Source organism: Hevea brasiliensis, chromosome 13 (assembly GCF_030052815.1).
Source record: "Hevea brasiliensis isolate MT/VB/25A 57/8 chromosome 13, ASM3005281v1, whole genome shotgun sequence".
In the NCBI taxonomy this organism is placed as follows: Eukaryota; Viridiplantae; Streptophyta; class Magnoliopsida; order Malpighiales; family Euphorbiaceae; genus Hevea; species Hevea brasiliensis.
This window is the reverse complement of record NC_079505.1, coordinates 6,609,360-6,627,075: the sequence shown is the minus strand read 5'-3', so window position 1 is coordinate 6,627,075 and position 17,716 is coordinate 6,609,360. Positions and strand designations below refer to the sequence as shown.

Sequence of the window (17,716 nt, the reverse complement as noted above, 5' to 3'; positions counted from 1 at the left end):
GGGTGCCTGTACTATAAAGGCAGAATATGTGTACCAAGAGATGAGGAATTGAAGAAGAATATCTTAAAAGAGGCACACAGTAGCTTCCATGCTATGCACCTGTGAAGTACCAAGATGTACCAAGACACGAAAACACATTATTGGTGGCTGGAATGAAGAAAGAGATTGGTGATTTTGTGACTAGATGTTTGACATGCCAAAGAGTTAAGGCCGAGCATCGAGTTCCATCGGGGTTGTTGCAACCTATATCCATACCGTAATGGAAATGGGACCGCATTACCATGGATTTTGTGGACTGGCTACCATTGACACAGAGGAAGCATGATACTATATGGGTGATTGTGGATAGATTGACCAAGTCACTCATTTCCTACCGATTAGAACCAAATACTCATTAGAGAGATTTGCGTAAATTTACATAGATGAGATAGTCAGGCTACATGGAGTGCCAACATCGATCATATCCGACCGAGACCCGAGATTTACTGAGGTTTTGGAAGAGGCTACAGGAGTCTTTAGGCACTCGACTACACTTGATGCGGCTTTTCATCCACAGACGGATGGACAGTCAGAACGGGTGATTCAGGTATTGGAGGATATGTTGAGAAGCTGCATCAGTGATTTTGAAGGAAGTTGGGAGAAGTATCTTCCTTTGGTAGAGTTTGCTTACAACAAATGACTACCAAGCCGATAAAAATGGCTCCATATGAAGCATTGTATGGGAGGAGATGTAGAACTCCCTTATGCTGGACAGAAATGGGTGAGGAGAAAATAGTGGGCCCAGATTTAGTGAGACAGACAGAGGAAAAAGTGAAACTCATCAGAGACAATTTGAAGGTCGCCTTGGACAGACATAAGTCATATGCCGACCTGAGGAGAAAGGATATAGAGTATGAGGTTGGCGAGAAGGTGTTTCTAAAGGTATCACCTTGGAAAAAAGTGCTAAGATTTGGTAAAAAGGGTAAGTTGAGCCCTAGGTTTATTGGTCCATACGATGTCATTGAGCGTGTGGGTCCAGTAGCCTACAGGCTAGCTTTACCACCTAAACTGGACAAGATCCACAGTGTATTCCATGTGTCGATGCTCAGGAGATACATATCAGATCCTTCACATGTCATTTCAGCAGAGGAGATAATTGTGCAACCTGATTTGACATATGAAGAAGAACCAGTTAGAATCTTGGCACGGGAAGTGAAAGAACTCAGAAATAAGAGGATCCCACTAGTGAAAGTCTTGTGGAGACACCACAACACGGAAGAAGCGACATGGGAGAGCGAGGAGACAATGAGGCAGCAGTTCCCTCAGCTCTTCACATTAGGTAAATTTCGAGGACGAAATTTCTATTAGAGGGGAAGAATTGTAACGCCCTCACCATAGGTAGTCCGTACAATTTCATCGTTCGACGACTCATATCTGCTCTGATACCAAAATGTCTGGAACTACACCTAAACTATAGTGAGGAGGCATAAATTAATGAAATAAATATTAAAAAATATATATAGGAAAAATTTTGAGAAATAAAATAAAATTTAAATAATTTATTAATTGGTATAAAAAAAATAAAATAAAAATAATCCGATGTACACCATGAAAGGCATTTTGGTCATTTCACCCCTAGAGGTGAATTTTGACTTAAATGTCAAATTAAAATTTGGAAATAGAATAATTAACATAAATTAATTTTATGAATTTGAATTTGAAAAATGAGAAGAGAAAGAAGAAGAAAAGAAAAGAAAAGGAAAGAAAAGAAAAGAAAGGAAATAGATTTATGAAATTAAAAAATAAAGTACACATAAATGTATATAAATAGACACAAGAAGACAAAACCCCACCAACCATTCTTCTTCCTCTTCTCTCTTTCTCCTTGCCGTTCCCTTGCTCTCTCCCTCTCCACCATTGTTATCAAGCTTAAAGCTTGATTTCCCAAGCTTTCACTCACCAAAACCCATAGACCCCTTCACAAAAAATTTAGCCCACACCATAAGGAAGCTTTAGATACCCATAAGAAGAAGAAAGATTAAAGTTTGAAGTGGGTCACAAGAGGTTAGTGCACTAATCCCTCTTCTTCTCTTTATTAAACATGAAAAGCATGTTTAGCTAAGCATAAATACCATTAAAACAAAAAGAAAATCTAGAGGAAAGAACCCTTGAATTTTTGGCAGCCATGGAACTTGAAATTTATTGCTTTTAAGTGATGGAAAATGGTTCTATGAGAATGTGTAATTAGTTGAAATGTTTGGGTGTTTGATTGTGTAGTGTTTGTGTAAATTTGAAACTTTGAAAACTAGGGTTTGTGTAAATGTTGAGGACTTTGTGTAAAATGTTGAAATTGATCTATTGGGATGAGATTGTTGCTTATAGAAGTGTATTGCATGCAAATTGAAGTAAGGAAGTTGGAGGAGGTTGAGTTTTGGAAGTGTCAATTTTCTGCAGGTTGTGTTTGTTGAGGGCAGTGTACATTTTAGGCCATAAATAAAATTGTGTGACCCCAATTGGTATGAGGCCAATTGGAGGTGAAACTAGACCTAAAATAGCCCATTTTCTATGAAGAAACCATGCCCAAATTCTGTCCAAAACTTGACCTAAATACTGCCCAAACTCGGATTTCCCTGCAACCCAACCCAGAAAATGACCAAATGAACAGTATGTGTTCATTTGGTCATAACTCTCTCTATACTAGTCCAAATGACCTAAAATTTTAACCATGGAAAGTTTAGACATAGGTCTACACTTTTCATGAAGACCACTTAATCCAGTTTTGCCTTTAACCAATTCAAATTGTTAGCACAAATTGGGTCACTGAAACTGCCAACCCAGAAAATGACCAAATGAACAGTACGTGTTCATTTGGTCATAACTCTCTCTATACTGGTCCAAATGACCTAAAATTTTAACCATGGAAAGTTTAGACATAGGGCTACACTTTTCATGAAGACCACTTAACCCAGTTTTGCCTTTAACCAATTCAAATTGTTAGCACAAGTTGGGTCACTGAAACTGCCAACCCAGAAAATGACCAAATGAACAGTACGTGTTCATTTGGTCATAACTCTCTCTATACTGGTCCAAATGACCTAAAATTTTAACCATGGAAAGTTTAGACATAGGGCTACACTTTTCATGAAGACCACTTAACCCAGTATTGCCTTTAACCAATTCAAATTGTTAGCACAAGTTGGGTCACTGAAACTGCCAACCCAGAAAATGTCCCAAAATACTATTCCTTTGGTATTTTGACCATAACTTGAGTTCTATAACCCCAAACTCAGTGATTCAAAAACTGAAATTCAAGTTTAAACATAGAGGAGCGATTGTTATGAAGGAATTGTGACTAAATAGACATCTCAACCTAGTCAAATTCCTAGATAAGGATAACACATCAACATGAACCTAAAGAAAGGTTCATGGGAAAAATGCTATATAGGATAATTAAAATACTCATAAAGAAAATTTAATATTAAAAATGATATGAATATGTAAATTAGGACTAATGTCCTATTAATATGAAATTTATGGTACCAATGAACAGTACTAGATAATAGTAATAGTGAATAGTGCTAAATTAATTAAAAATATTTAATTGCCCATAGTATACCTAGACTTATTTATTTAGTTGGATAAATTGGTATACCAATTAGGGACTACAGATAGCAGTACTGCCTACCGAGAAAATCATGAACTGATAATATATGTTTGGTATGATTGTTCTACAGGCTATATGCCTACTTTATTTCTGGCTTTACAAGCTCGACAATGAGCCTCGTGCGACAAACCGCCTCGTGCACGATGTGACGATATCTTGGATAGACATATGGCTGTCTAACCAGTATACACCCGTACATCCAGCTTTTATAATTTGTTATAGGTTTTCTTAGGCACTGAAAAAAAAAATAATTAAGACTTAAAATACAATAAGTAATCGTAAAAGATCCCAATAATGTTAATTATTTCCAAAGAGCAATAAAAATGTAAAATACCCAAAAATTATGAGTTGCATATATTATTTCAAATTATTAAATTATTGTTATTATAAATTATGCACCACTAAGCGTTATGCTTAGCGCGTTGGTTTTCCATCGCGTAGGTAATCGGAGATCAATCGCAAAGAAATGCAAAGAAGAAGACTAGTAGTACACTGACAGAGCTTTGATCAGATTTGCCATTGTCCAGAGTCACCTCACCGGTCTGTTGTATTTTGGTAGGGCCCATGTATAGACTAGTATTTTGGTTCATTATGTTTTGTCTTGATGTAATTACTAGTTTATGATGTATTTCATTTTGGACTTGTAATTAAACTTTGAGATTGAAATGAAAACTTGTAATTTATTATCTATGAATTTCTATATGAATGCAATAGATAATACTTCATTTTGAGATCTCATAAATAATTGTAAATGATATGATACACGAGAATATGATATGGAAATGTGTAAAATGAATATGAACATGTTAACAGGTGATTAGTGGAATCCGCCAGATGCTAATAAAATAAGGGAGGCTCTGTCCGGGTCTCCACAGAAATAAGATATATATATAAAAAAAAAAAAATTCTACTCATAGAATACATGTTTTAAATGACATCAAAAGTTTACAATAGATATGATAAAACAAGATAGGGTGCTCCGGCACCGAATGTGGCACTTCTTGCTCGGCTATGCGGTAGACGGGTAAGGGGCGTCACAAAAAGTGTAGCCCTATGTCTAACTTTCCATGGGTAAAATTTTAGGTCATTTGGACCAGTATAGAGAGAGTTATGACCAAATGAACACGGTACTGTTCATTTGGTCATTTTCTAGGTTGGTAGTTTCAGTGGCCCAACTTGTGCTAACAATTTGAATTAGTTAAAGGCAAAACTGGGTTAAGTGGTCCTCATGAAAAGTGTAGCCCTATGTCTAAACTTTCCATGGATAAAATTTTAGGTCATTTGGACCAGTATAGAGAGAGTTATGACCAAATGAACACGTACTGTTTATTTGGTCATTTTCTGGGTTGGCAGTTTCAGTGGCCCAACTTTTGCTACCAATTTGTATTGGTTAAAGGCAAAACTAGGTTAAGTAGTCTTCATGAAAAGTGTAGCCCTATGTATAAAGTTTCCATGGGTGAAATTTTAGGTCATTTGGACCAGTATAGAGAGAGTTATGACCAAATGAACACATACTGTTCATTTGGTCATTTTCTGGGTTTGGGTGCAGGGAAATCCGAATTTAGGCAGTATTTAGGTCAAGTTTTGGATAGAATTTGGGCATGGTTTCTTCATAGAATATGGGCTATTTTGGGTCTAGTTTCACCTCCAATTGGCCTCATACCAATTGGGGTCACACAATTTCATTTATGGCGTAAAATGTGTACTGCCCTCAACAACACAACCTGCAGAAAATAGCACTTCCAAAATTTCATTTCTCCTCCCACTTCCTTGCTTCAATTTGACATTCAAGGCACTTCTAAATATCATCAACACATCTCAACAATCCCAATTACATGGTATAATACAAAAAATACCAAAGTTAGGCCAAACCCTAACTCACAATTTCAACCTCATAAAATCTCAATGTAAATCAACTTCTAATACTTATAATGCATCAACCAACATCATTAAATCACTTTATATACATCATAGTCATCAAAAACCATCACTCACCATGGGTACTAAAAATTCACTCCCCTCATAACTCACCTATTTCTTTTAGTTTCTTACAAATTTCACTTCATTTTAACCTTAACTCAAGGATTAATAAAGGAAGAAAGGAAGATTAGGCACTAACCTCTTGTGACCTACTTCAAACTTTAACCTTTCTTCTTCTTATGGGTATCTAAAGCTTCCTTATGGTGTGGGCTAAATTTTTTGTGAAGTGAGCTATGGGTTTTGGGGAGGAGAAAGCTTGGAAAATCAAGCTTTAAGAAGAACAAAAATGGAGGGAGAGAGCTCCCATGGTGGACGGTTTCCAAGAAAGGGAGAGAGAGAAAAGAGGGAAGAAGAAGATGGAAGCTTGGGGTTGGTGGGATTTTGTCTCTGATCTCATATATATATATATATATATATATATATATATATATATATATATATATATATATATATTTGTACTTTAAATTTTTAATTTGTCATAAGCTCTTTATTTTCTTTTCTTTCCCTTTTCTTTTCTCTTCTTCTTTTTCCTAATTCAAATTCATAAACTTGTAATTTTAATTTATGTTATTTATTCCATTCTCTAAATTTTAAATTTTGACATTTAGGTCAAAATTCACCTCTAGGGGGTGAAATGACCAAAATGCTCTTTTATGGTACTCATCGAGTTATTTTTATTATTTTATACCAATTAATAAATTCTCTAAATTTTACTTTATTTTTTTTTCTACATTTTTCCTATATTTTCTTAACATTTGTTTCTTCAAGTTATGCCTCCTCACTATAGTTTAGGTGTAGTTCCAGACATTTTGACTGTCCGAACAGACATGAGTCGTACGAACAGTAAAATGTACGGACTACCTATGGTGAGGACGTTACAATTTACCCCTAAAACTATTTTTAGAGATAATTTTTATCTTTAATAGAGACAAATTATTTTGTCTGCAAATATTAATTCATATTGATTCCTCCGTCTCACTTATTGCAAATAATAACACATTATTTATTTTTAATAGTATATCATTAATTTTAATTTATAATTTATAATTTAAATTTTCATTTTATATAAATAATTTATTATGATGAAAAATTAATAACATATTATAATGTAATTAAATTTTATTACATTTTTATAATATTTATAAATTTTGAATTACAAATTTAATTAAATGCAATATATATAAAATTTCAAAAATATGTTAATAAATGTATAATAAATATAAATTGAAATCATCAAAATGCTTGTCGTTAAATCCTAGAAGTGTTTTCACCTAATTTTTTAGTTTTTTTTAATTATTTAATTTTAAAATTACTTTGAGATACAAGTGTAAGTTATTATATAATAGAAATTTATGAATTATTTTGATTGATATTTAAAAATATTTTAAAGATTTCAAAATTTATTATTATATATGTGATTACTTGTAACATTTTATTATTAACATTATTAGCTTAATAATTAAGAACAATAAGTTGATTAAAACCTTTAATCATATACAAATTAGATTGAAAGAGAAGTATATAATTTCTTAATTTTAATACATATAAATATAATATAAGAGAAGTATATATGTGTATATGATTAATTGCAACTTTTTATTATTAACATTATTAGCTTAATAATTAAGAACAATAAGTTGATTAAAACCTTTAATCATATACAAATTAGATTGAAAGAGAAGTATATAATTTCTTCATTTTAATGCATAAAAATATAATATAAGAGAAGTATATATGTGTATATTACATGCTTAATTTTTTTTAAAAATTACTGTTATTATTTAACTCTTTATAATTTATATATACACTTAACATCTAATATAATTTATTCATATATAGTTTAATTAGTTATTAAAAATATATATTGTTTTGACATGGGAAAAAGAACTTTTTTAGTGACAAATTAAAAAAAAATAATGAAAACTTTTTATTCAAATAAAATTAATTGTGGTGAATTAATTAGAAATATATAACATTTAGAGACTAATAAGTTTTTTTTTTTCTCAAAAACTTCATTTTTAGAAAAGAATAATTTATCATTTAGAGAATAATTTTTACCTCAAAAAGTTTATTATTAGAAACAAATAATTTAAGATGAATTTTACATTTAAATTTTATATAATTTATGCTTTATATAAATGCAAAATAGATGCAAAGTTAATTATATAATTTTATAAGTTATTGAAGATGAATGTCCAGAATATCGTTTCTTCTTTGAGTTGTGAGCATTGAGAAGCTACCTAAAGTAGCTAACTTTAACATAAAAAAAATAATAAATAAAAAAAACTCATTAATTATGAGACAAAGGATTCTAGATACTTATATGATACATGACTTATATATGAAAGATATTACGATATTTATGTTTAATGAGATATGCAATATTTTGATGTAGGGGCCATCAATAAATAAAACGGTGAAGAGAATGGATCATCAAACTTTCATAAAAATTTTTTTACATATATTATGTAATTAATAATTTTTAAAACTCATTAATTTTGAGGTATAGGACGATACCAAATACTCATGTGATACATGACTTATAAAAGATACTTTAATATTTATGTTCAATGAGATACGCAATTTAAATGTAGGGCCAATGATAAATGAAGTAGCAAAGAGAGCTAATCACCAAACTTGCATCAATTTTTTTACATATATTAAATAATTATTAATTTTTAAAACTCATTAATTATGAGGCAAAGGATACAAAATACTCATGTGATACATAACATAAAAAAGATACTACGATGTTTATATTTAGTGAGATACGTAACATTTAGATGTAGGAGCCAACAATGAATACAACGTCAAAAAGAATGGTGAAAAGTGTTGATCATCAAACTTTCATAAAAAAATTTTTGCATATATTATGTAATTAATAATTTTGAAAACTCATTAATTATGAGGTATAGGACACCAGATACTCATGTGATACATGACTTACAAAAAATATCATGATATTTATGTAGGGGCCAAAGATAAATATAGTGGCAAAGAGAGCTGATCACCAAACTTTCATCAATTTTTTTTCTACATATATTATATAATTAGTAATTTTTAAAAATTATTAATTATGAGGTAAAAGACACTAGATACTCATATGATACATGACTTATAAAAGATGCCACGATATTCAATTTTAGTGAAATACGCAACATTTAGACGTGGAAGTGTTTTCACCTAATTTTTTAGTTTTTTTTAAATTATTTAATTTTAAAATTACTTTGAGGTACAAGTACAAGTTCTTATATAATAGAAATATATGAATTATTTTGATTGATATTTAAAATTTTTTTTAAGATTTCAAAATTCATTATTATATATGTGATTAATTGCAACTTTTTATTATTAACATTATTAGCTTAATAATTAAGAACAATAAGTTGATTAAAACCTTTAATCATATGCAAATTAGATTGAAAGAGAAGTATATAATTTCTTCATTTTAATACATACAAATATAATATAAGAGAAGTATATATGTGTATATTACATGTTTAATTTTTTTTTAAAAAAAATTAATGTTATTATTTAACTCTTTATAATTTATGTACACACTTAACATCTAATATAATTTATTCATATATAGTTTAATTAGTTATTAAAATATATATTTTTTGACATGGGAAAAAGAGCTTTTTTATTGACAAATTAAAAAAATAATTAAAGCTTTTTATTCAAATAAAATTAATTGTAGTGAATTAATTAGAAACATATAACATTTAGAGACTAATAAGTTTTTTTTTTGTCTCAAAAAATTCATCTTTAGAAATAAATAATTTATCATTTAGAGAATAATAAATTTTTGCCTCAAAAAGTATATTATTAAAAACAAATAATTTAAGATGAATTTTACATTTAAATTTTATATAATTTACATTTTATACAAATGCAAAATAGATGCAAAGTTAATTATATAATTTTATAAGTCATTGAAGATGAATGTCCAAAATATTGTTTCTTCTTTGAGTTGTGAGCAAACTTTAACATATAAAAAAAAATTTAAAAAAAATAAAACCTCATTAATTATGAGACAAAGGATACTAGATACTCATGTGACACATGACTTATAAAAGATACTACGATATTTATGTTTAGTGAGATATGCAACATTTAGACGTAGGAGCCATCAATAAATAAAAAGGTAAAGAGAATGGAACATCAAACTTTCATCAAATATCTTTTTTACATATATTATGTCACGACTGTAACGCCCTCACCAAAGGTAGTTTGTACATTTTACTGTTCTGACGACTAATATCTGTTCGGACAGTCAGAATGTTTGGAACTACACTTAAACTATAGTGAAGAGGCATAAATTGATGGAATAAATGTTAAGAAAATTTAATAAATATGGGAAATAATTTTGGGATCAAATTTAAGGTTTATTTAGGTAAAAATGACATTAAAGATGTTAAAAAAAAATAGAGAAAATAAAATAAAATTTAGAGAATTTATTAATTGGTATAAAATAATAAAAATAACCCGATGAGCACCATGAAGGGCATTTTGGTCATTTCACCCATAGAGGTGAATTTTGACATAAATGTCAAATTAAAATTTGGAAATAGAATAATTAACATAAATTAATTTTATGAATTTGAAATTGAAAAATGAGAAGAGAAAGAAGAAAAGAAAAGAAAAGGAAAGAAAAGAAAAGAAAGGAAAGAAAAGAAAAGAAAGGAAATAGATTTATGAAATTTAAAAAAAATAATAAAGTACACATAAATATATATATAAATACCCACAAGAGACAAAACCCACCAACCCTTTTCTTCTTCCTCTTCTCTCTCCCTCCTTGCCGTCTCCCTTGCTCTCTCCCTCCCCACCATTGTTATCAAGCTTTCACTCACCAAAACCCATAGACCCCTTCACAAAAAATTTAGCCCACATCATAAGGAAGCTTTAGATACCCATAATAAGAAGAAAGATTAAAGTTTGAAGTGGGTCACAAGAGGTTAGTGCACTAATCCCTCTTCTTCTCTTTATTAAACATGAAAAGCATGTTTAGCTAAGCATAAATACCATTAAAACAAAAAGAAAATCTAGAGGAAAGAACCCTTGAATTTTTGGCAGCCATGGAACTTGAAGTTTATTGCTTTTAAGTGATGAAAAATGGTTCCATGAGAATGTGTAATTAGTTGAAATGTTTGGGTGTTTGATTGTGTAGTGTTGGTGTAAATTTGAAACTTTGAAAATTAGGGTTTGTGTAAATGTTGAAAACTTTGTGTAAAATGTTGAAATTGACCTATTGGGATGAGATTGTTGCTTATAGAAGTGTATTGCATGCAAATTGAAGTAAGGAAGTTGGAGGAGATTGAGTTTTGGAAGTGTAAATTTTTTGCAGGTTGTGTTTGTTGAGGGCAGTGTACATTTTAGGCCATAAATAAAATTGTGTGACCCCAATTGGTATAAGGCCAATTGGAGGTGAAACTAGACCCAAAATAGCCCATATTCTATGAAGAAACCATGCCCAAATTCTGTCCAAAACTTGACCTAAATTCTGCCTAAATTCGGATTACCCTACAACCCAACCCAGAAAATGACCAAATGAACAGTACGTGTTCATTTGGTCATAACTCTCTCTATACTGGTCCAAATGACCTAAAATTTCACCCATGGAAAGTTTAGACATAGGGCTACACTTTTCATGAAGACCACTTAACCTAGTTTTGCCTTTAACCAATTCAAATTGTTAGCACAAGTTGGGTCACTGAAACTGCCAACCCAGAAAATGACCAAATGAACAGTACGTGTTCATTTGGTCATAACTCTCTCTATACTGGTCCAAATGACCTAAAATTTCACCAATGGAAATTTTAGACATAGGGCTACACTTTTCATGAAGACCACTTAACCTAGTTTTGCCTTTAACCAATTCAAATTATTAGCACAAGTTGGGTCACTGAAACTGCCAACCCAGAAAATGACCAAATGAACAGTACATGTTCATTTGGTCATAACTCTCTCTATACTGGTCCAAATGACCTAAAATTTTACCAATGGAAAGTCTAGACATAGGGCTACACTTTTCATGAAGACCACTTAACCCAGTTTTGCTTTTAACCAAATCAAATTGTTAGCAAAAATTGAGTCACTAAAACTGCCAACCCAGAAATTGTCCAAAATACTGTTCCTTTGGTATGCTTGACCAGTTTTGGCAAAAATGCCATAACTTGGTCTCCAAAGCTGCAAATTGAGTGAAACTAGTGCCAAAAGTTTTATAAGACATAGCACAACAATTTTTATGTTTTGACCAAGCTCTAGAAACCATTGCATCCTAGGGAAAATATTAGCCAAAGTTAGGAATTGAAATCTAGAAAATGTTAAGTTGAACCCAGAATGCCATTTGATACCTGTGTGTTCATTTGGCCATAACTCCCACTAGGAAATTCCATTTGAGATTTGCCAATATGATCTAGAAACATGATACTTAGGGATACAATATTGATTTAGACACCTTTGCCAAATTCTAAGTGTAAAGACCCTAAAAAGAGGGTCAAACATACTGCCCTGAAGTTGATTTTTGCCCTTATAGGACTGAGAGTCCAGGTTAATACATTGACCATAACTCACTATACCAAGCTTGAAAATTATGAAATTGTACCTGGGAGTCCCTAAGACATAGAGGAACATATCTTGTGAAGGGACCTAAGTCTAAAAATGACAATAAAATGATCAAATGACTGGTCAAAGTTTATTGACTAGAAATTGTAAATTCTGGACAGCTTAGAGGCAAAGGGACCAGTTATGGTATTTTGACCATAACTTGAGTTCTATAACTCCAAATTCAGTGATTCAAAAACTGAAATTCAAGTTTAAACATAGAGGAACAATTGTTATGAAGGAAGTGTGACTAAATAGACATCCTAACCTAGTCAAATTCCTAGATAAAGATAACACATCAACATGAACCTAAAGAAAGGTTCATGGGAAAAATGCTATATATGATAATTAAAATACTCATAAGGATAATTAAATATTAAAAATGATATGAATATGTAAATTGGGACTAATGTCCCATTAATATGAAATTAATGGTACCAATGAACAGTACTAGAAAATAGTAACAGTGAATAGTGCTAAAATAATTAAAAATGTTTAATTGCCCATAATATACCTAGACTTATTTATTTAGTTTGCATAAATTGGTATACCAATTAGGGACCACAGATAGCAGTACTGCTTATAGAGCAAATCATGAACTGACAATATATGTCTGATATGATTGTTCTACAGGCTATATGCCTACTTACTGGCCATTGTGCCTACTTTATTTCTGGCTTTACAAGCCTGACAGCGGGTCTCGTGCCCGACAGCTGGCCTCGTGCCTGACAGATGTATACAGGGTAGACATATGGCTGTCTAACCCGTATACTCCCCTGTATCCAGCTTTTATAATTTGTTATAGGTTTTCTTGGGCACTGAAAAAAAAAATTAATTAAGACTTAAAATACAATAAGTAATCATAAAAGATCCCAATAATGTTAATTATTTCCAAAGAGCAATAAAAATATAAAAGACCCAGAAATTATGAGTTGCATATATTGTTTCAAATTATTAAATTATTGTTATTATAAATTATGCACCACTAAGCGTTATGCTTAGCGCGTTGGTTTTCCATCGCGTAGGTACTGGAGATCAGTCCCAGCAGCCGCAGCAGCCGCAGTAGCAGCACCAGTAGTGCACTAACAGAGCTTTGATTAGATCTGCCATTGTCCAGAGTCACCTCACCGGTCTGTTGTATTTTGGTAGGGCCCATGTATAGACTAGTATTTTGGTTCATTATGTTTAGTCATGATGTAATTACTAGTTTATGATGTATTTCATTTTGGACTTGTAATTAAACTTTGAGATTGAAATGAAAACTTGTAATTTATTATCTATGAATTTTTATATGAATGCAATAGATAATACTTCATTTTGAGATCTCATAAATAATTGTAAATGATATGATACATGAGAATATGATATGGAAATGTGTAAAATGAATATGGACATGTTAACAGGTGATTAGTGGAATCCGCCAGATGCTAATAAAATAAGGGAGGCTCTGTCCGGGTCTCCACAGAAATAAGATATATAAAAAAAAAAAAAATTTCTACACATAGAATACATGTTTTAAATGACATCAAAAGTTTACAATAGATATGATAAAACAAGATAGGGTGCTTCGGCACCGAATGTGGCACTTCTTGCTCGGCTATACGGTAGACGGGTAAGGGGCGTCACAACGACCCAACCTATGGGCCGGACCGGCACTAGAATCTGAGCCAGCCTAAAGCCCCCGAGGCGCGTAATAAGCCTAACTATTCCTTAATCCAACTCTAAAGCCCATTTGGGCCCAATTTCAAGAATTCAACTAGACAGAGTCCGGCCATAAAATGGACCATTTAACGGGAAGTTTTTGACTCGACGGACCTGTAAACACAATATATAATAAATTGGGGAGCTCAACTCACCCTCCACATAATCAAAATGTCATAACTCAAATGGGAGCTCAGCTCCCTCATCCAATCCCATCATGCATACAGTTAATAATTTTACAGGTCCAAAATAACTTTTATAATACATGCCCAAAAATAAAATAAGTGCTTCTAATACATGAAGTGTCTAAAATTTAACTCAATTATACCAAATACATTTAATACTATTAATGGACCTACGAAGAAGAAGAACAGGTTAGCCACAACAAATAATCCTCCTGTAACCTGGAAAAATAGATGAACAGGAGTGAGCGTTTGACTTAGAAAATAAAATATCAATTTTAACCATAATCTCTATAATTATCTAAAGTTAATGCACCATGTGGAGTGAAATGCAACATCGTCATAATTTTCATATCATAACAGCTAAAAGGCAATTTGGAGCACTCACACACCCAACATTGTCAAGAAATACATATATGGGAGCTGATCCCCTATATAGCCCTCTTAATCCAACCTCTGCTAGCGAGTGTCTCTCAAGCCAGACTTTCGCTTAATAAACCAAGTGCGGGGTTCCAGCGAGTGTCTCTCAAGCTGTGTGTAACACCCTAGGCAAATCCCACATCGACAAAACACGGGAGAGATGCTGGGTTCATAAGTTGATAGTTCGTAACCCCTATTTACGCGTTTTAAAACCGTGAGGGCTTCGACCCAGAGCGGACAATATCACTAGTGGGCCGGGCTGTTACAATTTGGTATCAGAGCTGGACTCCCTCTAGTACGGTGTGTGGTGCGAGGACGCACCAGGCGGAAGCTGGTGGGCTTGTCATGACCCAGGGATGGGGTTGGGACGTGCTTGTTCAACCAGCTACGCACAGGGGTGGAAACTTCGTGTCCCACATTGGAAATGGGAAGAAAAGATTTGGGCCATATATGTGGGAGCCTTCCTCACCTGGTCAGCTCGCTTTTGGGAATGAAACCTCCCAAGGGACAAATCCGTGAGGCCCATGGGCCAAAGCGGACAATACTAACTGGAGAAGGATCAGGCTGTTACACTGTGTCTACCCCGACTTATCCATAAAGGACCGGGTCCCAGCGAGTGTCTTTCAAGCCATGTCTACCCATCCTGTCCATACCCAATACCATACCACACGCATGCCAACGCATACACACTGCTCCAAATTACCACAAACAACATCCATAACACTTCATTAATTTAAAATGCATAATAAATCATGCCTAATATTTAACTACATAGATAAATATTTATAAATGATGCATGAGTATGCTTGAACATATAATAATATCGAAATTACAATTAAAATTAATATTTTACTCACAGACTTAACCGAAATCACTGTGGCGGCTGGGCGAAGGAGGAAGGTTGTCCCGGCTCACCTGATAATTTTATTACAATTATTTAATATATTTGACTTAATAAAAACTAAGAAAAGACCAAAGATGTTCTAAGTCGTGCCGAAAATCTGGCAGAGTCTCCCCTATACCTAGGACCTACCCAACCTGCAAAAGGGCTTAAAATGCACTTCTATATCCACAAATCACACATCCACAATTCAATCACATCATATAGCCCCTCCTGAGCCCGTCCAAATAGTCAACAATCATAATGTAAAAAATTACAATTTAGTCCTTATAATTAACCCTTTTTGCAAAAACTACCCAAATGAACTCTAAAAATTTTAAAATTTTGCCCCGCGGTCCTTAGCATTATTACTAAGCTAATGCAAAATGAATTATAATTTTCTAAGCTACCACAAATATTTTATAGATTTTTAATCAAATTCAAGTGCTAGATAATTAAGAAAAAGTAAGGTTCGGGTTTACCTATGCCGATTCTGACCCCAGAAATGCGCTCGGGACATTTAATAACAATGGGGTAGCCAAAATCTCAACCCAATTCCAAGACTTTTTCGGTAGCATGTCTGCCCGGCCTGAAATTTACAGACCTGGGAAACCATTGAATTTTCACGAATTGAAGGTACCCACACGAAGCCCACAACACAGGGGTTAGTATATAATTTTTACGAAATTTTCTAAGCTCATTTAGTGCTCGAAAAAATACTATAAAATTTCACGGGACCCACCGAAAAATGGTGTCGAAAAATTTTGCAATTGGTATTGCCACGAAGCTCTTGACGAGTGGAGCACTCCGGTACTCTCGGTTTTCTGGTGGGGTTCACGGTTTGCGAGAAATTTAGCTCAAAAATCGAAATGGGCTAAAACTTTCCGGACAAAAATTGGGCAAACTGCTCGATGAATTTTGGTGTTTTTAGTGTCTATGGAAAGCTCTCGATGTGTAGATGAGGTTTGGCATAAGATCCGATCCGATTGGTGGCCGGATCGGCCGAAATCCACTCAAGAAGCCGAATTGGCGTGTTGCGCGTTGGGGCGTCTTTAGGCTCATTTTCCCAGCGCCTCAGGTGATGGCCGGAAAGGGGGACAGGCTGGGGTGGCGCGCCGACGAGCTAGGAAGGCTGGGGCGGCAGTGGAGCAACGAGAGGAGGAGAGAGGAGAGAGAAAAAGAGAGAGAGAGAGAGAGAGAGAGAGAGAGAGACTGTGTGTGTGTGTGTCGGGCACGCGCAGAGGGAAGAAGTGGGGGAGAGCAATTTTCGGTTTAAAATCGAAAAATCGAATCGAACCGATTCAATTCGGTTCAATCGATTCGATTTTAAAATTCAATCGGTTCGGTTCAATTTATAATTTTGATAATTTTGGTTAATCGGTTCAGCTCGGTTATTTTTATAAAAAATTAAAAAAATCGAACCGAACTGAAATTATTAATATATATAGGAAATCAAAGAAAATCAAATCAAATCGAATCGAACCGAACTGAAATCAAAGAAAATCGAACCGAACCTTAGGATTTTTGAGTTTTGATTTCTATTTTTTTTTATGTTTTCTTATTTAGATTTAATGTTAAAAATATGAAATTTTATAAATTTCGGTTTGATTGATTTAAAACCGAATCGAACCGATATTTATCGGTTTGATTCGGTTTGGTTTTCTCTTACTAATTGGTTTGGTTCGGTTTTTAAAATTTTTAATTTTTGGTTTTCAATTTTATCGGTTCGGTTCGGTTCCAAACCGAACCTACTGTTTGCACACCCCTTGGAAGAAGAAAAGGAAATGGACCGGTCTAATTCGATCGGTCCGATCCGATCTGGTTCGATTCGGTCGGTCCGATTCCGGATATAAAATTTTGAATTTTTACTCTAACTTGGGACTGAAAATGAGGCCCAAAAATTCCAAAAAAAATTTTACAAAACTCAGAAAAATTCGTAGAGTTTAAATATATTTTTTAGTTTTACCACGTAGTTTTTAAATTAATTTTTAAAAATCATCAAAGTTTTATATTTTCGAAAAATCAAACCCAATTTCTAAAATTCGAAAAATTTCAAATAATTTCCTAAAATTTAAACAAAATAAAATATTAATATCTATCCATAAAAAAATTAATTTAAAAATTAGGGATGTTACATATTATATAATTAGTAATTTTTAAAACTCATTAATTATGAGGCAAAGTACACAAGATACTCATGTGATACATAACTTATAAAAGATACTACAATATTTATGTTTAGTGAGATACGCCAAATTTAGATGTCGGGGCCAACAATGAATACAATGTTTAAGAGAATGG

The 17,716-nt window shown here is 32.9% G+C and overlaps 1 long non-coding RNA gene across 1 annotated transcript; it reads left to right on the top strand.

Moving 5' to 3' along the window:
• The first annotated feature begins 1,849 nt into the window (after positions 1–1,849).
• Positions 1,850–13,508, top strand: LOC131172055 (uncharacterized). The gene is made up of 2 exons (XR_009142705.1): positions 1,850–2,043; positions 13,258–13,508. It is a non-coding gene; the product is annotated as an uncharacterized LOC131172055 (long non-coding RNA).
• Positions 13,509–17,716: the final 4,208 nt, after the last annotated feature.